The 24,360-nt window shown below is 38.9% G+C and overlaps 1 protein-coding gene and 1 long non-coding RNA gene across 31 annotated transcripts in view; one reads left to right on the top strand and one right to left on the bottom strand.

Moving 5' to 3' along the window:
• The window catches only part of DLG2 (discs large MAGUK scaffold protein 2), a 2,222,296-nt gene that overhangs the window by 2,011,315 nt on the left and 186,621 nt on the right, over positions 1–24,360 (top strand). The gene's annotated exons all lie outside the window — the stretch shown is intronic.
• On the bottom strand, positions 1,577–23,371 carry LOC119626445 (uncharacterized). Of its 4 annotated transcripts, none has more exons than XR_005242602.2 (3): positions 20,110–23,371; positions 16,811–16,897; positions 1,577–15,500 (listed from the first exon to the last, which is right to left on the bottom strand). It is a non-coding gene; the product is annotated as an uncharacterized lncRNA (long non-coding RNA). The 4 variants fall into 4 exon arrangements; XR_012094293.1 differs by having other exon boundaries at positions 1,577–16,897; positions 20,110–20,700; positions 21,873–23,371; XR_012094294.1 differs by having other exon boundaries at positions 1,577–16,897; positions 20,110–20,200; positions 21,873–23,371.

The following is a 24,360-nucleotide window of genomic DNA, read 5'->3' as shown; positions in this document are numbered from 1 at the left end:
TTTTTTTTTTTTCTTCATTTCCCCAGAAAATTGTAAAGTGACTGGCAGCCAGGAGCTATCATTTCCCTCTTCCTTTAATTTCTTTACATGATTAGTAGCAAGACCTAGACCAACTAGAAGGAAGTTAGCCACCTCTGGAGAGAACATCACTAATTTCCTTAGCATGGCTTTCTGAATTGAAAAGGAGTTTGAACAAGCTGGCTGCATTTTTGGACCAACTACCATGCCGAGACCTTTATATTCAGGTAATGAGTATTTGTGAAGCTCACATAAAATTCCTCCTTTAAGACTAGAAAACAAAAGTTCAATCCAAACCTTGGGATCGAGAGAAATAAAAACAGAATTGTTTACAAGTGAATGAGAAAATCTATTAACATCATGCCAGCTGCATATTCACAACCCTCCAGGAATGCATGTCAATCTGAATGTCATATCCTTAGACAGCTATAATAAGTGTAGGTAGGACAGAGTTTGCTTATCACCATTAAATGGTAATAAGTCCATTTCAAAGGGCAAATGAATGAAAAATGCACTTGAAAACTTGTTGGATACACTAAGAAAAGGTTATCTAAACTTCATTGTAGACAGAAGACAAAAGCATATTTTAAGAAATTATTCCTTAAAATAAATCTCCTTTATTCATATTTTTATATATTTCATTGTCTTGGCTTATGTCTATGAATACATGCAACTTTAATTATTCAAAGGCAAACACGCCTAAGTAAAGATAAAAGTGTTGACTATACATCGCAGTTTGCCCAGGCCAGTTCCAGTGTATGCCTGGGTTTGGAGGAAGATCACAGACTATTGGCAAATGGGGCTGGAATGAGAGTATGGTGTCGTTTAAGATCTGTTGGAGAGGGAATGAAAAGGACTTCATTCTTTCTCTGTATTTAGAGGTTGGATGAGAACTAGCACAGAAGGCCAAAGCCCAGGTTTTGAATTTTGCCCCCTTCACTTACCAGCAATGTGACTTTGGGCAAGCCATGGGACCTCTCTTGGGTATCAGTTCTTTCCAGCTCATGGTAGAGTCTTGTGCTTGGTAGAAGGGTCACTTTATTAGATAGTTACAATTAAGCTGTTTCAAGGGGTAACCAAGTAGGGAACAGAAGTCTAGAAATCTTACTGGATAAAATGAGTTAAAGCAGTGGTCCCTAACCTTTTTGGCACCAGGAACTGGTTTCGTGGAAGACAATTTTTCCATGGATGGGGTGGGTAAGGGGAATGGTTTTGGGATTAAACTATTCCATCTCAGATCATCAGTCATCGGACATTAGATTCTCACATGAAGAGGCAACGTAGATCCCTCGCTTGTGTAGTTCACAACAGGCTTTGCACTCCTGTGAGAATCTAATGCAACCATGGATCTGACAGGAGGTGGAGCTCAGGCGGCAATGCTCACTCACCCACCACTCACCTCCTGCTGTGCGGCCCAGTTCCTAACAGGCCGTGGACCCCTACCAGTCCACGGACCAGGGGTTAGGGACTTCTAAGTTAAAGAAACCATGGCTGCCTAGTTTCAAGGGATAAGAACAACAAATACAATAACTTTCAAATACAAGAGAGCCTTCAAGGAGATAAGAGATTATAAATTTATTTTATAACTGCAGAGGGCAGAAGTAGATCTCATGGTGGGGGAATTAAAATGTTTCGGTTCTGTATAAAAAACTATTGAATAATGAGATCTATCTAGCAAATGAAAGGGGCTAATCTTGAAAATAATGCTAGTGAAGACAGGAAGCAGAGAACTTGACATTCATGTTTGTAAAAAAAAAAAAATCATGGGGGAGATAGTGGGTCAAGTTGGAGGGGACCTGAGGAAAATCCCCATGGAATGTGATAGTCCTTTATTTATCTTCCAATTCCAATGCACCCTTGTATATGTCACTTCTTTGTCTTTTTGACTCCTAACTGTTACAGCTGACAGAGAACTCCAATCTCATGCTCCTATCATAATGCATTCCCCATTCTCTAAAAAAAAAAAAAAAAAAAAAAAAAAAAAAAAAAAAAAAAAAAAAAAAAAAAAAACCTCAAGAATCTCCACAATGGTCGTAAAAATTATTCATTTTTCCTTAGACAAGTTGCCTAGTGGTTGACAAGGGGCATGTCTGATCTGCCTTTCTTTTCTCTAGGACATATGGAATGGTTTGAATATTTATTATTGTAGTTAAATCAACATTTAAAAAGATAAAAGAAAATGGTAAGCTCTATAGTCTTGAAATTCTCTGTGATCTCTCTTCCTTTGAGCTTGCTTAACCCCCGAATCACAATATCTGTTGAATCCCTCAGGTCATCCCTGCAGAAAGAGAGAGTACATAAGAGATAATCTAATATTTAGAAAGTATAACCCCCATTTGTACTCTATATTGCTGTATTCTGTGATACTATGTTATAGTTGATTGTTTGCTGGTTTAACTCTTATAGCATAATGTAAAGCCCTTATGACCAGATGATGTGCCTTATTCACTGTTATCTCTCCATTGCCTAGCACACTACTTGACATAAGAAGGCAACCCATGCATAGTTGAAGAATAAAAGACAGCCCATTTCTCCTCTCCTAGAACTAACTCTACCAGCCTCTTCCATGCAAGATTCTCCCTCACAGCCCAGTTCTATTTTACAGTAGCTTGGCCCCTCTTTCTAAGGCTTCTTAAGTCTTCTTTTTTTCAAGATGAGTACCAGTCATCTCTCACAGGCACACTCTTCATTTTTCCACACATCTAAGGTTTCAAGGCATTCTATTGATTTTCTTCCCTAACAATACTTTAATATTGGTTGGTTAATCAAGTGCCAGATTGCTATTTATTGAGCACTTGCTATAGTCAAACACTCTGCTAGATACTAAGAAATGTTCAGCCATGCAAAAAAACGTGGTCTCTGTCCTCAAACTCTAGTTGAGTCTTAAGATATATAAGTAGAATGAAAAAACTCATAGTGTCTTCCAGGACTCAGTTAAATGCTAAATAAATGTTAGTGCTGGCTTGATGAGCTTTCAGAAGAGGACCTTTCCAGAATGAGAGATTTGGAATCTTTATGAAGCACATAGACGTCAGTTAGCTTTTCAAAGGTAAAATGAATCTGGATCATAAGTTAGACACACAGACATTTTAAGGAAGGATGATGTACTCTTCAACCTTATGCTTTTTAATGCAACAAATATTCATTGAGCATCTGCTGTATCCCAAGCACCAAGCTAGAGACTAGTACTTTGAGTTTTCTGAAGTCAAGTGTGGTTTGGTTTTCCCTCATTTAATTCCAAACCAACCATGACCTCATTCATTCCTGCAGTTTTAACTACTACCTCCCAGCATGCAAAAGCCACCCAACTCTACCTGTCCACCCCCAGATTCTTTCAGTAAGTCTAATCTTGACTTTCATTTAAAAAAAAAAAAGTGAGGTGTGACGATTCTGGTCTACCCACTCTCTGCCAGCCATTCCCACTCCCCTCCACCCAAAGGCATCAGACACCGTGAAGCTTACAAAATATGCAGACATTTAATTTCTTGCAACTACATAACCTTTCTAGTAAAAAACATGCTGTTAAGTATCCTTCCATACCACTGCTGCCTATTTGGGACTGGAGAGCCTTGTTGGCTAATGTGGACCAGCCTGCAGGATGACAGCCTATGTGTCAACAGACTCTTTCTTGGTGTTAGTGAAGACAGTACTATTTTCATTCACTGAATCCATAACATGGGCCAGATGCTATGCTAGATGCTTTCTGTCTACAATAGCTTATCCTTACAGTAAGCTCTGTAAGAGAGCTATCATCTCCACCATTATATAAATGAAAAAACTGAGGTCACAGAAACAGCTTGCCCAAGATTTCAGATCTAGAAAGTAGCAGGAATCAGGATGAAAACCCAGATCAGTTTGGTTCCAAATTGGATAGTCTTTTTAATACATTACAATGAAGGCAGATTAATAGTTTTCAGTGCCTCAATCTTATTTGGAATGTAGGGATGGATGAATTCTTATTTCTATCTGCCTCAGAATTACAATGCCCTTGACAACTGAGGTTTCCAAGGAAAATCAACAGCCTTATGTCAGTACCTAGGAATTTCTGAGGTATTCTTACTATGCTGAACTATGGGAGGCATCTAGGCATTAAGGTTAATAGTATTACCAACCCACAGATGGCTTATGGCCCAGGTGACCCCTGAGTCAGAGCATACAATCTGCAAATGTATGCCTGGCAGAACAAAACCAGTGAACTTTCATTCATTTATTCATTCAGTTAATATTTGGCAAGCTTCTACTATGTGCCACACATACATTATATCTGCAATGTTACTGCAGATACAATGTATGTTTTTAACAGGGTGTCTCACCAGGCCTAATATATATTTAATAAACCACTTGTCTTGGAAATGAATGTCCTTTGCCTATGTATAGAGAGGTTTTCAGCTGCAATGGTACTCTGGCAGGAGGAAGAGTGCAAACAACTCTTAACCTCTGAGATAAGATTTTGACAGCAACGTGGTATATTATACCCACTGAGAGCAGTCCCTGAATGGAAAAAGCAAAAGCACATTGGGAATTGGACAGTCCATGGCTCTACTCTCAGATCTGACATTTAATACTTTGCTGTATAATTTTAAATTATTTTGTCTCTGGGAACCTCAATTCTACAACTGCAAGGCAGGGATAATAATGCCCACCGAATGGATGGTTTACTCAATTATTTAACATATATTTATTGAACATTAAATCAGTCAGGAAAATAGATAGCACCTTTATTATTTTCAGAAGAAAGCAGTGTAATTCAGGGTAATAATGTGCTTAGAAACTGTTTGAAGACTGATAGTTAGGGATGGAAGCAACTACCACCAAATCAGGTAACCTCAGGGAGCCATTTCCTGAGCCACAGTTTCTTCCAGCCCTGAAGCTAGAGACCAACAGTGGACTGTAGAGTCTGAGGAAACTGTAAGATACTAGAGCAGTGCTGACAGTCGCAAAATCCTGTGATCCTGTGCCAGTCTGCTACTTCCCTTTAACGTCCTGGAGCTTACGGAAGTTACTCTGGTTAAGAGAATCTAAACTGCAATTCTACCGACTAAAGATTCTGAGCATATAGTTCTCAGGCTTCCTGCTCTTGTGATACAGTGGGAAGCGTGCGGGTGGCAGAGTTAAGGAACAATGCAGAGGACCAGTAGCAAGAGCCAGAACAAGCATCTCGTATGTGCCAGGAATGGTTCTTAGAGTACAGAGGTAAATCGAAGAGACAAATATTCTCCTCATGTGGCTCACATTTAATTGTGGGAGATTCAATGAGTTAATGTATTGATGCATTCCACAGAGCCAGAAATATAGCAGGTTCCTTAGAAGTAATTATTCCCGTTTTTAAAGTTCTCTATATTGGTCCAAGAGAATATAACACTCTGCTTCCTTTCCATGAGATTTCTGACAAGGTAGATAATTCTGAGATTAGAGAGGGAAAGAGCTGGGGGTCATGTTTTGGAGCCAGATAGTGAAGTTTCAATACAGTGCTTGCTTTTTGCAGATAGAGCCACTTTCAATCTGTATTGACTTTGAAAGACATTTGGACCTGCCTCAAAGCATGTATTCTTTCCATAGATAATTCAGGCCATCTTTGAGTCTGATGTGAAAGCTGTTTTGAGCACTGCAGATGCCCTTGTCCTTATTCCAAGCTGTGGGCTACAGTGGGTAGACATGAACTTTGGAGTCAAACAAATCTGGCTGTCCAGTACAGTCATAAGTGGCAAAGTACTTTCTTTCTGCTTCTGTTTCCTTACCAAAAAAATTGGTAGGCATTAAGGTTAATAGTATTACCAACCCACAGATGGCTTATGGCCCGGGTGACCCCTGAGCCAGAGCATACAATCTGCAAATGAATGTCTGGCAGAACAAAACCAGTGAACTTTCATTCATTCATTCAGTTAATACCTGGCAAGCTTCTACTATGTGCCACACATACATTATATCTGCAATGACCATCTTTGAAGACATTTTTCAATACATGTGTATATTAAACTCACTCCAAGTATATTAAAATACAAATGTCCTGTAGAGATACAAACATTGCCTCTTCACAGTAGGCATGAGGATGAGAGATGAACATGTCAGGGCATGTGTTAATGTTGTCATTTATATGAATGATTCATTTACTCTGTCCTGATGCTTTGTCAGTCACCTTCATATCTGCCCCCAATAGGAGGTCACTATGTCTTAATTTCTGTCTTGAATCAGAAGTGTAAGGTGTAGCGGATTTACTGAACCCCAGCATTGAGGCACTCTTGCAGTGCCCTTCAGAGTCCAGGGTAAAAGCTGCCTTGAGCACTGCAGTTGCCCTTGTCCTTATTCCAAGCTGTGGGTCACAGCCAGTGGACATAAGCTTTGGCATCATACAAATCTGGCTCTCCTATTAGAGTCATAAGTGGCAAAGTACTTTCTTTCTGCTGCTGTTTTCTAACAAAAAAAAATTAATATTATAAAATCTAACTTGCTGTAGTATAATGAGGATTAAATGAGACAAAATATATATTATCTGGCACATAGTAGGTGCTCCACAAATGTTAATTTCTTTACCCATTAATAATATATTGTTGTGGATATTTCCTTCATTGTTATTTCAATTTATTTTTTATTTTATCTGAAAAATGATAGGAATAGTAGATGCTTATGGTCTTTTACATGGGCATCCTATGGAGAGTTTGTCTCCATAACAACTATATAAATAGTTATTATGAATAGTTATATGAATAATAATTGTATTCTCATCTAATAGATCCTGAATTTAAGCAGGAGAGAGGTTGGATAACTCACCCAAGATCATTGCACTAATTCGGAGTTATAGGTGGGATTTAAATGCAAATGCTTTTACCCCAGAGCCAGCACATCCCCCACAGAACAAGGTTGTCTCCCACTAACCTCATGCAAAGCAGAAGAGGTATATTTGGTGTTTGAATTTTCTATTACTACAAGCAGAACAAAGGGCATCATGCAAAGAACATGATGACTGGAATCTTAAAAACACATCTTTGTTGTAGAGTAATATCAGTCTGCAGGTTGTTGTTCACAAAACTTAGTATAATCTCCAACACCAAGCAGGTGCTTGATATAGGGTTGTGGATATTATTATTAGGGGGGAGTCATAAGAAGTGTACATATGGGGAGAGATGGGATGAGGGACAGAGGGAGGGAGACCAAGATGGGAGGAGGGAAAGAGGTCAAATAGTACAATTTTATCACCTTTCTGTTTATCTTTCCATCAGCCACCCCCTTATTTACCTCAAGTCTTTCTCCTCCTGTCTGTACTGCCCTGATAATTTTTACTTATGTCACCTTAAATGTTAGTGTGTGACTTTATCTATAGTCACATGAGCAGTGTTACCAAGGTGAAGTATTATATCATATGTGCTTCTTGTAGAAAATGACTATAGGTAAGTGTCCTAAACATTGTTAAAGAAACATGGGAACATCTATAAAAATATATGCACATACCACCCCTGGAGATAGCAGCTACTGGACTCAGGCTGATGGTGGCCACGCAGGAACGGGGGTTCAATGGCATCAAACTTTTCACTTTTTGGGTAGCCACCAATGTGGATTTTGTTGTAAAATTTTAAATTTTTAAATGTTAACCCTTGATTCATATTTCTGAAAACACTGTGAAATAAAAGGGAACATAATTGTTGGTCACATGGTTGGCAGTCTGCTGATTTATGACCTCTTCCATAGCGTCTCTGTCACAGAATCTGAACCATGTTATTACATGTTATTGTTTCTGTGTATTCTTCCCACTGGGCTAAGAGCTCCTAAGGGCTAGGTTATGTCTTATTTTTCAACAATAAGAGACACAGTAGATGTTCAAAACACACACACACACAAAACAAAACAAAACAAAACACAAAAACCACCTATCCTTTTGCACACTTTCTTTCTCTAAAAGTATGACCCTCTATTTACCCTCCAGAACAATCTTTTTGTGTCTTAGTCTTCTCAGCTATACAATATTTATTTGTAAAGTTTCAGTCATCAGAAGTTAGTGCTTGAGCAGACATTCCAGTCTGGGACAGAACCTCCAATTTAGGATTCAGCAAATAATAGCTTTGAGATAGGCACTCTGAGGGCCACAAAAGGAAAAGAATGGCATGACCCCTTAAACACTTTATAATCAAATGGGCTGTATTTTAGAAACGATTACATAACAATACAAATTAGTATAAGATCAATACAATATAATACAATACAGTTTAGTATGGGATTACACATGCAAATGGGAATTCAGGAAGGACGTGTTCTTGTAGTGTGTGGATTAAAGGACAGGCTCTGGAGCCAGACTGTCTCCTACAAAATCCCAGCTCAGCTGCTTACTTAGCCTTTCTGCTTTCCAGCTTCCTTGTCTGTATCATGAGGGTAATCCCTACATCACCAGGGTTGCACACAAAGACAGACAGAGAGCCCCACTGACATGCCAGACTGGATGAGTAAGAGTTGGCCTGCCAGGCGAATAGCCTTATAGGACCAGGGGGAAATAATCACCCAAATTTTCCAGAATTTAGCTCAAAGATTCAGGAGTAAAGCAGGGTAAAGGAGTAAGCAAAAAGAGATGGAGTGCAATTGTATTATTTATTTATGGGCAGAGAGGATTATTTGGCCTCCTGCAGATGCTCTGGTTTGGGTGTGGTCCAAGAATCCTCTCTCTCTCCCTCAATCTCTCTCTCTCTGTTTTATTAACTATTAACTAGTCCCTGTGTGTCTTAGTTTCTTCATCTGTAAAATGGCGTAATAGTACCTACCTTATAGACTTATTAAATGAGTTAACACAGGTAAAGTTCTTAGAACATTTGATGACAAAAGTAAATGCTTAAAACGTGTTGGCCATTATAATGACTGTTATCCCACAATCATTATTGTGTTCCTTATATGTATTATGAACTATGACAGGCACTGAGATACAGAAGTACAGAATATTATGGGCAGCCAAGGCAATACAAGACAGTAAGTGAGAGTACCATGTCTGGACAGGAGGACCTGGTTTCCGATCTGGGATTCTTCATTTAGTTTCCACCTATGTAACCTGCAGCCAGTGTCTACTTCTATAAACTGGGTGATGCTAATATACACCACAGGATTGTTGGCAGAACAACTGAGATAAATTGCTACCTATGGCATTCAGTATAGCTCCTGGTACATTGTAAATGCTCAATACTAGAAAGCATGAAGAAACCCCTAGAGAAGTGGTAAAACTTCTTTAAGGTGCTTAAAATGCAGACAACTGAAGAGTATATGCAATTCCAGGGCTTTCCAAAAGATAAGCTGGTTTTCCAAGTTCTTTGTTTTATTGCTCAAGCAATGTTTTCAAGTAGCAGAGCAAATTGTGAATAGGAATGTGGGTCGTGCTGGGCAAAAGTGAATTTTACTAAGTTAAAAGCACTTATTGTTTCAAGCATGAAAATTCATTGCAAATCAATTTGCTTATAAAAAATGAAAGTCAAATGGTGTCAGTTACAATTGCAAAATATACTTTAGCTACTAAGAATAACTGTTTATTATCATTATCATTCTTTGAAGCAGAGAACAGACTTAACCTTTGATCTCTTTGCTGACAGTTAGATATAATTAACATAATTAAGGTTTGGACTGATCATTTTTGGCAAGAATTTTTCTTTTCTCATCTATCTGTTGAAGATTTAGATTATTACAGTAAAGAAGCACTTATTAGAAATAACAAAGTCTCTATATATTTGTTTCCATCCTTCTTAAGAAAACAGGAAAATAAAAATATAATTTTTCAGAAAGCCCATTAGATATAGAAAGTATCCAGTTTAAAATCTCTTAGGATTTCACTATAAACAAATAAGAATCAGGAAACATTATAAGGCTGGACTAAAATTTAAAGACAGTAATAGAAATAGCTAATATTGTGGGAGCACTTCCTGCTAAGTGTTTTCCAGAATTTAGCTCTTGTATGTTCATAACCATGCAGCCAAGGCTGGTTTGGCTGTTATCCTTATTCCACAGTGGTTAAGTAACTTGCCCAGAGTCACACAGTCGAGCCATGTCTTCCTGCCTCTGCAGCCATATCTTCTTTGGTATATGTGTTCATGAAAGAAATCTGAGTTTATTTTTTTATAGGCAACTATTGGTATTCTCTTGGCCCAATGACTTTGGTAGCAAGAAGAGGATTGTTAAGAATAGACACTATAATAAAGCATGGACTACTGGTAAACAATGGTATAACCATGACAAAGTTTATTGATAACATTTACCAAGTAAGTAGATAACTGATACCTTTGGTTTACCATGGTGTGAGCTTGGGGAAAATATTAGTGCCAGAAGTGGGATTAGAACCAAGGTCTCTTAGCTCCTAGGCTATGTACCAACTAATGGATACCAGCCTTTCATCTAAGCAGTGTTACGGCCTCACTCATGTGATTTTTCACCTCACTCCTGGTGGTGGAGTTAGTGAGCTAGGGGAATCAATTCAAGATGTCTATTTTGTTAAGCCATCCAATTGATTCATTGTGCCAGGCACTAGGTGTGTTTAATACATTTTCATTGGAGTTGTAGCAGCAGGAAATTACAGACAGAATAAGACAAGTTTTAATCTAGATGTTATAATAAAGAGATATGGAAATACTGATAAGACAGCAACTCTTGCTGACTGAAGCTTTATGGAATGTTGACTAGAGGAGATGGCATTTGCACTGGGTCTTGGATGACTGAGTAGGGCCTTGTAGGGAGAAGACCTGAAAGTGTGAAAATCATGACTATTGGAGGTCCTACCTTTTAGTGGGGGTGGAGGGCAGCAAGTGGTAGAAAGGGAGATGTTGGCCTCTGCATCAGTGAGTGCTAAGCAAAGGGGTTGGCAACCTAAGCATCATCACCAAGTGTTGGTGTTGTGTGCACTTGATTTTAGTTTCACAAATTAATATTTTAATTCATTAGTGATGCCTAAAGTGCAACAAAATGTAGATTAGCAGATTGCATTGGGATCAATCTGTCCCATTAGGAATCAATAGAGGGAGAGAGAAGAAATGACTTTTCTTGAAGAATGAATTGGTCATATACTTGAAGAAGGGTAAGAATAAATACATTTCCATTGTGGAAGGAATTCTGACTTGAGGAACAACAAGTTATCTATATCCTTCCTCTACTCATTCCTCCCTCCGGCTTCCACAAGTGTTCTACTAGGGAGGAAAAGTAGGCAGAGGAATGAATGTCAGGCTCAGGAGGAGAAGTTCTGAGTGCTACCAGGCATTCTGTCTCATCTGCAGAGGCTAATAGAGCTGGAGAGGAATCTGATCAGGACCCACGTTGGAGAGGAAATTATGGGTGGAAAGGCCCTGAGGCTCTAAAAGAGTCCTTGTTGCCTGCAGGGATTCAACCAGGCCTGGCATTATAGTACCCTGTAGTCACTTTCATTTAAGCAGATTGACATTTTTCGGAAAGTGATGTTTCATTGGAATGAGATTTTGTTGGAAATGGATTCAGTGATGACTCTTAATGAGTGTCACCCTGCTGACTGTTCAGGGTTGTGTTCTGCATGCCATCTGTTAACATTTCTGAGTTCTCTACAAAACTAGCAAGTGCTGCAAGATGTTCTCTGACCTGCGCAATCTCAGACATGTTATGGCCAGATGAGCAGGGTGCTGACCAGGGTGCCTTTGTGGCACAGCCTTTCCTAGAAGGCTCAAGTTGCACCTGCAGAATTCCTACTGCACTGTTTCGGCATCTTTGAGGAGATGTCAGGACTTGGATTAGCACAACTTCCCCAGAGCACTATGATGCCAACAGCCTACTGCTGAAACAGTAAAGCAGTATGTGATAGCAATTCAGGGAAAAGAAACACATATTGTGGGCAGTGGAATAGGTCCTTTTGGATATGAATTTGGAGAATGAAACTTTGGCAATAAGAATGGGAGAGGGGTTGGTAGGCCATGGTATATGGGTGTGGGGAGCTGTTTCCAGAGCTCTCAGTTGGCCTAAACACTCTCAATTAAAATTTCTCTTCCCTTTAAAGGAATACAATGTAAATGATAACATCAAATATCTTCAGACTTTCCTCAGAATTTATATTATTGCTTCTTTTAAATCTATACAAGCGTGTACATATACACATAAACTCTCAGGGTTATAGGGAAGGTGCTACTGAGGTCTGAGCAGGGAATGCGGTTAATCCATCTGCTCCCAAGCGTGTCCCAGCTGACCCAATATAAGCACTCTGACAAGTGCTCTCCCTGAAATTTAGCCTTTTCTGAACAGAAAAGTCTGAGTAATATTACAGTGAAGCCAGTAACCATGCCTATATCATAATGCTCATAATCTCCACAATGAGTCCAATGAATATTCTTCAAAAAGCTGATTAGGAAACCTCCATGTTCATGTTTATTGTCTTTCATTCTTTTCTTCTTATACTATTTTCTTCATTTTTTCAATAAATATCTGTTTATCTAGGGCTGATTATGTGCTAGGCACTGAACCAGGTGTTAAGATTATGTTTTTAAACTGTCATGCCCTAGTCTTTAGTAATGAGTCACAGAGAGGCCACTCATTACAATACAACTGGAGATTGTATACAATACAAGATGGAGAGAAGCACTGGATGGATGTGTGGGAGCACAAGGGGTACCTCATTTATTAAGCATCTACTTCATGCCACTGGGCATGAAGGCAACCATTCATTCTCACATGGACTGGAATCTTACAACACCCTGCTACAGAATGGACAGTTATTTGTGATAGTTGTTTCTCTTGTCCTGCACCTGGACCAATCCCCAAGACATCTTATCCATGCCCCCATCTCTAGATGTCCCCAAGATGACCACACAGCCAAATTCTGGGACTAAGATCATCTTCTAATGAATATGTTAATTGTTACTAGCATGCAGTAACCTCATTCGGCAATATCCTAAGAAAATGCTGCCATGCATTAAATAAAATTACTCTATTTCTATAGACATTTTTAAGTCGCTCACACAGGACTCTCTGCTGGGGTATTAGACGTTAAAGCAATAGCTAGGATGTGTCTCCTATCCTTCTAGAGTGGGTCCTCCAGGAGAAAGAGTACACACATAGAACCAAAATACATCAAAATGCCTGAATGTCATAACGGAGTGCTTTGTAACTATACAAAAAATGAAGTGACTTCTTTTGGACCTGAGGACTCAGGAGGAGAAAATGGTAATTGTTCTAAGTCATGAAGATTGTTAAGAATGTCAAGAGAGAAGAAGCATCACTGTAAGGGGAAGAAAAAATAAAACTAAAAGAACTATGAATGGGAAAGTACAAGGTATGCTTGTACGAAAACACTTGGTGCACTTGGAATGTTATCAGGAAGGCTGTCAGGAGGAGATAAAATAGGAAAGTGGAGGGCAGATCAAATTGACCTCGAATGCCAGGCTAAATCACTCAAGGCACCTTCTCTGATACTATTCTAATCCTAATGTAGCTCCATGACAGAGTCCAAATCATCCTTTAACTTGGTTGGTGAAAGTTTTATCTTGAATGGGGGCAAAGAACCAGATTGGGTGAGAAGTGGCGATAGCATGGAAAAAACACAATCACTGCTTTAGGAACTTCCAGACTAGTGGGCAGCCAGTCTTATCCACAGAATAGAATAAATTCAGCACTTCAAAATTTAATATTCACTAATTTAAAAAAAAAATCAGCCAGGCGTGGTGGCTCATGCCTGTGATCCAAGCACTTTGGGAGGTAGAGGCAGGCGGATCACTTGAGGTCAGGATTTTGAGACCAGCATGGCCAACATGTTGAAACCCCATCTCTACTAAAAATAAAAAAATTAGCCAGGTGTGGTGGTGCATGCCCATAATCCCAGCTGCTCTGGAGACTGACACAGGAGAATCTCTTGAACCTGGGAAGCAAACGTTGCAATGAGCCAAGATCGCGCCACTGCACTCCAGCCTGGGCAACAGAGCAAGATTCCATCTAAAAATAAAGAATAAAAATAAAAAAATCTAACTTCCAACCCTTAATGTGATTTATTTTTGTGCTCCTTGGACATGTGTGGTCACTTTATCGACAGATAAAATGTATGTATTTCTTGGGGGAAATGGCCCCAGAGAAATTCTTCCTGTGATGGAAATGAAGTGATTAATACTTTACTGGACTTTATGCATGGATATGACATGTACAGTGATAGTTATAAATCTAGGAATTCTCAGGGGCCCAAGGTGTAGCCTGCTTGCATTTACAGACGAAATAAATTTAATTTGGGACCAAGAAAAAATGCATACAGATAGTAACATGCATAGAAAAGAGATTGATGCTGTTTAAGAGAATTATATATGGACACAGGAGGCAGAGAGGAGGGATTGTTGCTTGCATTTGAAAGATGGTCTATTTGTGAATTGTGTCTTCTATCTCTGGAGGAGGAGAGAACAGCAAGGGAGATTCACTCCAAATCCACTTTTGTCACTCCCATGGCAGGTTTCTTCAGTTTGTAGTTGTTACATTTAGATATGATGCAGCCTCCGTGGATGTTAAATTATCATGATAATTGGGCCTATGATAGAAAAGTCGTTGTCTTCTCTTTGTTGTTCAGGTAATTTCTCATATTGATAGCCATTTTGTATACCTGAATGAAGTTGTGTACAACACTATAAAGTTATTAGATCAGGGTTCCACTTCTGCCACCAACATTTTCTAGCTGTGTGACTGGGCATATTTCACAACTAGTGTGAGCCTTAGTTTTCACATATGTACAGTGGAATAAGACTATATTCCACAAAGAGCTTTTGAAATAATTAAAAGAGAGCATATATAAAAGCTAGACGGTGTGAGCTAGTAATGTACAACTTGGTGGGATATGAAACTCAACAAAAGGGTCTGAATAAGGAAACCCAAAATATGACTTATTAGTCTTATCAAAGGGAGATCAGCTGGGAGGAAGTGACAACCACACTTATGATATGACACTATACACAGAAGGGCTGCCCTCAGGTGTCATTAATTTTGAATCATACCACAATGACATTAAGACAACACACTTAAAAAAAAACACATCTAGGCCAGGCACAGTGGCTCACGTCTGTAATCCCAGCACTGTGGAAGGCCAAGGCAGGCAGATCACTTGAAGTCAGGAGTTTGAAACCAGCCTGGCCAACATGGTGAAACCCCATCTCTACTAAAAATTAACAAAAATTAGCCAGGTGTGGTGGTACACGCCTGTAATTCCAGCTACTTGGGAGGCTTTGGTGGGAGAATCGCTTGAACCGAGGATGCAGAGGTTGCAGTGAGCCAAGATTGCACCACTGCACTCCAGCCTGGGCAACAGGGAGAGACTCCATCTCAAAAAAACAAAGACAAACCACACCTCTACATTTCAAATATGCACATGAGCACTACACATCTTAATCATCTCTCAAAGTGAATAATTAGCTTTCAAAGGTTGTTCCTCTCCCCCTTTTCAAGAGCAAGCAGAGAAAAAACAAAACAAGTGCAGCTTATTGCCAGATAGATACCCTCCTGCATGATCTGCAGTCATTGCTTTGTGGCTCCAAGCTGAGGTCCAGCTGCGCAGCGAAGATTCCACACCAAAAAAAAAAAAAAAAAAAACAACAGCATCACATATGAAAGCTTTTAGCATTGGGGGCAAACAATGATGATTCTACATTCTAATTTATACTGAGAAAAGAACATACATTTTTCTCTTTCCTGCTGTGAATTCAATTCTCTAACAGAGCCAAATTTGATGAGACCAACACAGGCTGAATTTTAATGTGTAGATTTCAGGTGGTTTATTTCTTACTTTCTGCAAAGGTGCTGATATCACGTAAAATTTCACCAGGGCTTATTCTAGCCAGAAGACATGTCCTTAGACAGCCAATGTGACCTTGGTAGCTCTGAGCCAGGTGAGGAGCAAATCTTCCACATGCTCTAATCCTCTAAGTGTGTTTTGGAAACAGGATTTACATGTCTCCCTACTAGATGCTCTATACTTAGAACCAAACATCATTACAAAGTAGACTTCCTAGGCCATTGTCTTTCTGCTTAGTAATTTAACTAGAATAAATTGAATGCTCTGGATGTTTTCTTCCTCCTCCTCCAACTCCTCTTCTTCCTTCTTCATCATCATTGTCAACATCATCAGACATTGATAATAGAGCAAATCTATGAAAGAGTTAAGCTAAACACTAAGTTGTCCTAAATTAGCTCGGAAGGTCTTGCCAAACCCTGAATACAAAAAAGGGCAGGAGCAAGTGTGTTGCAAACTAATTTTCAACTTATTATGAGGAGAATGGGCATTTATTATGAGGAGAATGGACAGTCTCGCTCTGTCACCCAGGCTAGACCCCTACTTTGTACAGCTTCTTTACATGTGTCATCTTATTTATCTTCACAATGGTCTTGTAATTGTAGTTGGCATTATTTCCAACTCAGAAAGGTTAAGTAATTTGCCCCTGGTCACCCCAGCAGTAAGTGTGTACTTACTCTCTGACATTCCTTCTGAGATTTTTTTTTAACCTAAACTCAGTGTTCTTATTCAATTCGATTGATATTTATTGAGTACTTATTATGTACTAGGTACTTACTTGTACTAAGAGCTGAGTATGCACAGTTAAATAAGACATAATGTCTTCCTCCATAAAGTTTTAGGCTGGCAGGGGAAACAGGTATAATAAACATAAAAGATATAATTTTCATAAATGCAAAAATGAATATATATATGTGAGGTATAGAGTGAGTACGATAAAGGGGGGCATGATTAATTTCACTTAAAGCAGCAAAATCATAAAAGACTTACTATCAAATTTTAAACAAAGAGAAGGAGTATGCCATGCAGATAAGAATAAAGGCTGCATGTTGCAAACAGACCATTTACCTGTTTAAATAGAAGCTGTCTTCAGCCAAGGGCATCTGGAGTAGAAAGTGTTTCAGTCTTGAAAGGGAATCTGAGGCACTATGATATCTGAAGCAAAGAAATTTTGTACACTTCCTTAAATGATTATTTTATAGTAAGCTAGAATTTGTGTATGAATTTTGCTAACAGCCTAGATGTAGAATTTTTAAAGCAAGAGGAATATGTTCACATTCAGGTGGCATGTTTAAATAAAAAGAATTTTTTTTTCATATCTTGGGACATTGTATTAGTTTCCTATTGCTACTCTAACAAATTACTACAAATTTAGTGGCTTATTACAGCACAGTTCTATTCTCTTACAGTTTTGGAGGCCAGAAGTCTGAAATCGTTTTCACTAGGCTAAAGTCAAGGTGTGAGCAGGGCAAGTCCCCTGTGAAGAATCTATAAGAAATCTATTTCTTTGCGTTTTCTAGCTTCTGGAGGCCACCTATGCTTCTTGGCTTGTGACCCCCTTCCTCCAGCCCTCCAACCTCTTGTTTTCATTATCTCACCTTCTATTTCCTCCTTTGACCTTGCCTACCTCTTACATGGACCTGTGTGATTATATTTAGGACACACTCATATAATCCAGGAAAATCTCCCCATCTCAAAACTCTTAATCACACCTTCAAAGCCCCTTTCAGCATAGTAAGTAACATTCACAAGTTCTTAGGATTAGGATATGGATATACTTGGGGGCCATCATTCAGCCTACTGCACACGGGCATTACAGTCAAAACTTCTTGCATTGGCATTACTTATTGGGTGCATTTTGTCTGGTGATTTTTAGAATGTCTGTACTAATTTACACTTGTCCAGGTCTGCCTCTTTTTATAATATCAAGATAACTAGGGGCAAATAATGTTTTCTCTAGCAAACCCCTAATATGTTTGAATAAAGTCAAAAAACTTTCTCTTTCTATTCTGATTAAAGGAAGCCAAAGCAAGAGCACATTGAGAAATCTTCATACCTATGCTAATGGAGACTTGAACATTAAGGAATATCTATAGAAATCATGGAGGAAAAACAGACATTCTTGAAATGACACCTGAAACGGAGAGGGGAAAGAAATTCCCTTTATGCCTCCCTTCCTCCTACCCCTCCAATCTCCTGTTAGTGCCTCCCATTGGCTGAACCTAGTCAGAAGTCATTTTCCCAGGGAGCAAATTCCAAATTAAATTCTGAATTACATGCAAATTCCATGTAATTTGCATGAATTCAGCCTTTATGATATAAAACAGAGCAGGGGAAGTAAGGGAATTAGATATGAAAGAAAATGATCAGCACACAAACTGGATCTTGGGAAAACCAGGGTTGAAGTTCTTACTGAGTTTGTCCTAGTTATTCCTGCCTCAGCCCCTTCAATTTTGCCTAAATATCCAGACATTCTTTGCATAGAAAGAATTTCCTCACTTCACTGGTTCTTTACAACCGGAGTCATTACTGATGGCACTATTCATTGTGTATGATTTCAAGATCACTTTCCTGACCAGGCCTTGGAATTTCTTAGCCATTCCCCCTTTCAGCACCAGGAGGGAATAGGAGCTGGGAGAAGATGGGGGCTAGTAGGGCATATTGTATTTACCAGTCACTGGACTTGATCACAGAACTGGAAAATAGAATGCCCAGCGGGAAAAATTCCTCACGTCACAGTGGATTTTGATCAAATACTAACTATCCTGAGTATATTTTAAAATTTGTACTGCAGTTTCTATACTTAGAGGCCAATGCTTTAAACTCCCCACTCAGCCCTACTTCCATTGAGCACTCCTTCTCCCCCAGCCCCTTGTTGTGCCTGGCCTCTAATCCAAGCTTTTACCAGGCCCAGGAGACCATCCTAACTGGATTTTAATTTCATAATAATCTTTAGCAACACATTGAGTTCAATTCATTATAGCCCTAAGTAGAAATGCAAATGAAGTAGAGCTCCCCATCTCTGGCCTTGAGAAGCAGCCATTGCTGCTTCTTTTTAACTTTTAAAAGGTATAAAGGAAGTTTCAAAGAAATGTACAGAGAGCTCCTGTGCATCTTCCACCCTGCTTCTTCCCAATGTTGACATAATGCATAGCTATGGCGCAATGTTGAAACCAGGAAATGTCTACATCCACAGAGAAGCAGCTTCATTTTGTAAGTTTAAGAAGATTTCTCAGGGCTGGGGATGGTGGTGGTAGGCAATATTGTAGTAATAATATTATCCCATATATTCACACAATGCTTTTGTACATTTTAAAGCTCTTTTATCCCTTCCCATGAATGTAGGGGTCCTATTAGCAAGTTCCACATTCAGCCAAAGGATGCTGACATCTCAGTTTTACTTGGTAACTCAAAAGCCAGAGATTTTATTATAAGGGGCTGCTTCCCATTTTCTCATAGAAGGATGCTAACATCAAGTTATCCCATCAAAAGATGACTTCATCCCCTTTGTCCTGTACTTTCTATTGATTGAAAGAAATTTCTTCTCTTCAGAGGCAGAAGAGGCATAATCCTTCCCTCTGCGTAGCTGCTCCCCTTTCTCTGATATGCCTTCCTTCATCCCTATACCTAGTCTTCTAGACTACCCAATGCTTCCTCATCCTCTAAGATTAGGTCTAGGTGTTACCTCTTCTTAAGCACGATCCTCTTTGTACTTCCTCTCTGTACTGTGTATACCAACACAGCTCTTTGTTCATGTCTTAACAAACTTACTGTCTGTTTTCTTGCCTGTGTCCCCTAATCAACAGGGAGTCCTTTGATGGTAAGAATTATATGTTTAAACCTTAATTTCTATCCCCAGAACTTGTTGTAAATGGATTAATAGACAGATTCATGGCATAATTCTGTGTCAATCTGGAAAGGCAGGAAAGCTTTAATAAAAACTGAATAAAAGGTATAAAAATAAATTCTAGTTTATCTTCTCTTGAGGTCTTCTGTACTTTTTTGCAGATGTCACAAGGTTTGGGGACATAGAACATGTGATGATGACAGAGCTGGGTCCATATGAGCTTTTCAAATAGACTGATGGCAAGAAAGCAGCCAGATTAAATTAAATAGAATTAAATATAAATTTTGAGTTCCTTGTTAAATGTGATAAGTTAAACACCTGCCTATATTTTTGTTCTTGTCCAAAACTCCACTAAAGTACCAATTAAGGAATTTAAATAGGTAAAAAGTCTAAGATCCAAAAAGAAGTTGGTCAAGACAACACAAGTAAGACATATGAACAAAACTTTGGAAGATGGAATGCTGATGATTGATTGGAAAATGACACATCAGAGCTGAGAAGGAGAAACCCAAGTACTTACAGGAATATGAAGCTAATGAGATGTGCAGAATCCAAGAAGGACTCGAGTATTAAAGGCCTTGGGTATCTGAAGACATGGATGTGAGGAAGTCCTGAAAACACAAAGATTAGTTAGAAGTTTTAAAAGGAGCAGCTAGAGCTTCAAATTCTCTCTTCAACCTGCCAATCATTCCCACCCAGCCAATGTTTCCTCTTTGGAAAGACTGAACCAGATTGGACCTGAGGCATCAGACATGGATGATGGTGGGGGTAAAATGCTGCACAGAGAACACAGATATAAAAGAAGGTACTTAGTGAATTATGAGACATACCCCCGCCCCGACACTTGTCTAAGCCCCTCTCCTCCCTTCACTCCCAGAACCTGGTAACCAGGCTTTTAACCTGAAATAAATGATATTAAGAGACTCTGGGGAAACTGACTTGGCATAGAGATTTATAGGTCCTGATATTTGAGTGTCTCCAAAATGAACACATCACCTGTTTACCACTATTCAACAATACTTGCCTGCACAGAGAGCTTCCAATCAGCATTTTAGTGCCTCATTATTAATTTGGACTTATAAGCAAGGATCACCAGACACCTGAGGATATCCTTAAAACAATAACAAAGAATCCAGAGAATCAAGAGATAATGCAAAGAATAGAGGGAAACATCAAAATACCTCTAATTAATATACTTAAGAAGATGAGACACACATTAATTGAGAACAGTAGCTTTTAAAAAGGAACATTTAGGGAAGAAAGAGCTTTTGGACATTTAAATGTATTAGATCACACCTGGAATATCATGTTCAGTTCTAGGAGGACTCTCCCCTACCCCCATCATAGGAGGGGCATTGACAAAGTAGAGGTTGCCCAGAGGAAGTCAGAACCTGGATGTATTCATTCATGCACATACATGTGCACATGGCAAACATTTGTCATTTTGCCTTCATGAGCCAACCAGACACAGTTCTAGGAGCGAAGGAATCAGAAAAGAGCCAGAGGAGGCTGAGTGCTCAGGATTTGGGAAAGGATGGAGACAGATAATACAAAATAAAGTACAGTAGTGAGCAGAGTGTGAGAGAAGAGGAGAGACCAGCAGAAGTGTCTGCAGAAAGCCGTAAGGGGAACAGCTGAAGGATGTGAAGGGGAGAAGGTGTGTTACCAAAAGAACAGAAGAAATTAGAGCTTTTCCTTCCTTCTTTCCCTCCCTCCCTCCCTCCCTCCCTCCCTTCCTTCCTTCCTCTTTCTCTCTCACTCTGTTTCATATATGAAAGGCTATTAAATAGAGGGAGAGAATTTGTTCTACATAGGAGATAAAAAAGGATTCAGGTAATAACTGAAAATGGGAAACAAACTAAGCTGTTTGGGTAAGGAATATTAAATGCCTACTCAAGACTGGCTTTTGTCTGAAAGGTGTTCTTTTCACATCCTCTTGTGTCCAGATAAATCCAAAATGTGCCAAATAGAAACCTGCTGTTTCTGCTATAGTTCTCCACTGAACCGAGCTAGCTTGATAAGTTCTTGTGTATCTGTTCGTTTATTCTAAAACCGATCAAACATAAGTAGATTGTATCAAAGAGGATAATTTCTTAAATTTATTTATAGAAACCAGCTCCATTTTGGTTAAAATAAATAGGAAAGTTGTTGGAATGTGATGATTCCTGGCTCTTGGATTTAAAGCATGAATACCATTCTCGAGCAAGTCCCACAAAATTCAGGCACAGACTAAAGGAGATGGAGAATAAATTTTCCAGCAAATAACAGTGGAAAAAAACTTACCCTGTTACTGTGCTATAACAACCCCCAGAATCGGGCTTCAGTCATCCTGCATCTCCCAAATTTTTAGCCTTTTGTTGTACAAACTGCAAATAATTGACACCAGGCTCTGAGTCAGCTTTCTGATCCTCACCCTCATGGTTCAAATTGGAGTCTAATTATAGGATCTCCTCCTACACCTCCATAAGCAGCATGCTTGGGATTTCTTCTTAAATTATTAATCAGAGGAAAGATAAATTTGCCTGTTTTAGTTATACAGGGATGAATTGTCTCCTAGCTGATTTTTGTTTATTTATGCATAAAGGTCTATTTTTAATGGTTGCTTACTTTTATTATTTCCTATTTTTTCCGTGAGTCTGGAGGATAGAATGGTCAGATTAGTATATGTTTCATACAGCCCTATCTGTCACTGCAGCACAGCCCTCATCTATAAATATTCCTTAGGCTCTGGTGTATAAATTGCTTCAATAGTTAAAGATGTATCTTCCCATCTTCCCAGTCACCGGAATTCAGAAAGCCTAGGTCATAATGATATCCCTTTAAACCCAATGTGTCCCAACATGGACTCAGTGTCATTTTCTTTTCTTCCTCTCAATGGTAGCTCCTTTCTGTTCTCAGTCAGTTGCCCAAGCTGGAAACCTGAGGGAACCTTGGACACTTCCACTCTTTCTCATGGGCCATACTGAATTAATCAGCAAAGACTCTTATTTACACTTACCAATGGCCCTTCTCCATTCCCATCTTCTTCACCATTTCTCACCGAACCATTGAAGGAGATGCCTAAATGACCTCCAGGTTTTCTATCCACTATCCAGGCTTTCCATCATAATACTGGGAACTAAATGACAAATATCATATATCCCTTAAAAAACACTCAATGATTTTGTAGTATCTTTGTTTTAGAGATCAAATTTATAGCAAATAGTACTGTGCAATGAGTGGTATGGGGTTATATTTTGGCCTCACTTAAGAGACAATTCCAAATTCATGTACAACCAGGGAGTTCTTCACTTTCTCATACATCCTTTGCCAAAAATTAGGGAAACAATTTTTTAGATAAAAAGTACTGAAATAAGCAAAAGAAATTTCTTTTCTGAGTCATGGAAGTAGCTAAACTGAGCATGAAATTGTTACCATAAATTGCACTGAGGAATTTCTATTCAGTTCCTGTTTATGAGTTTGGGGGCTGTGGGTAATTTCCCATTATGTGATTTTTCTGGCTGCATACCACAAAATACTTGCAATATTAATATGATAAATAGGAACACATTTAGCATCTCAAGGAGTAAAAGGTAATCTTCAGATTGAGGGAGAATCTAGCTAGGTGATTTTAGGATTCAGAAATAGATAATTATGTTGAGAACAAAGTTATGAATATAAACAATTCTCTCAATCCATCTCTCTGCCGCTTCTTCCTTTCACCTCAGTTGAAAACTGAAAATTATTTTAGTGGGAGAGCTATAGAGGAGTAGAACATATTTAACGAATTCTCCACATTTTGAAATGGCTGGTTCACTTTCTTCTCAGGAAAAGGGAGAGATGGCCACATTAGCAGCCTCACTCCATCAGTTAGACATATGTCAGGTACCTGCAATGTGCCTCACAGATACTAAGTAAGTACTTACAGATAAATAGTTGTATGTATGCTGAGTGCTGCAAAAGAAAAGTATCTGTTGTATTTGAAGGAAAGACCTGCCATATCTCAAAATGGTATCTTGAGAAGCTTTCATTTGAGGAGTTTATTGGGGAAATCAAACAAAGCCTTTTCATTTTGATCATGCCAAATCACCTGTAGAATTCACTATAGACATATATCTATAGTCATATCAGAAATTGGCTGCTAAATGGTTACTTAGGGTAACCAAACAAGTCTGAGACAGCCATGGACCTGTTCATGTCAGGAACAAAACAGAGAAAAGTAATCCCTTGTAAAAGAAAGTCTGGAATCAATGTAGCGAAAAAAAAAAAAAAATGAATAAAACTAGGACTAGAAGATTTGAGTTTGAGTCCCAGTTCTGCTGTGTGGCCTTGGATAAATTGACTAGCCTCCTTGAGCCTCCATATTCCCTTAGTGGTCTTCCCAATGTGGCTCTATTTACCTAGGAATAGTGGTGTATTAGTTTGTTTTCATGCTGCTGATGAAGAAGCAAGTCACATTTTACATGGATGGCGTCAGGCAAAGAGGAAACTTAGATGTTATTTGAGCTCCTGGCTCCATGATTTTTATACAAAAGAACAAGACAAATTCTGCAAAGATTTAATATTAGAGTTTGCTAAGAAAGATTTTCTTATCTGGTGGAAGCAGTCTTAGGTACTATGCCTTAAATTAAAAGGCACAGTTCCTAGTTCCTTCTGATGCACCATTAGCTATAAATCACACTAATTAAACTACAGCCTGTGCATCCCCGCTCTGGCACTTTCACTCAACCTGCCAATAAAATCTTGAGAGAATCACCATTGGCAGCTAGGCCCTAGTAATATCTGAAGTTTC

The sequence above is a fragment of the Chlorocebus sabaeus genome, chromosome 1, assembly GCF_047675955.1.
Source record: "Chlorocebus sabaeus isolate Y175 chromosome 1, mChlSab1.0.hap1, whole genome shotgun sequence".
Lineage (NCBI taxonomy): Eukaryota > Metazoa > Chordata > Mammalia > Primates > Cercopithecidae > Chlorocebus > Chlorocebus sabaeus.
This window is presented reverse-complemented; position numbering and strand designations above follow the sequence as displayed.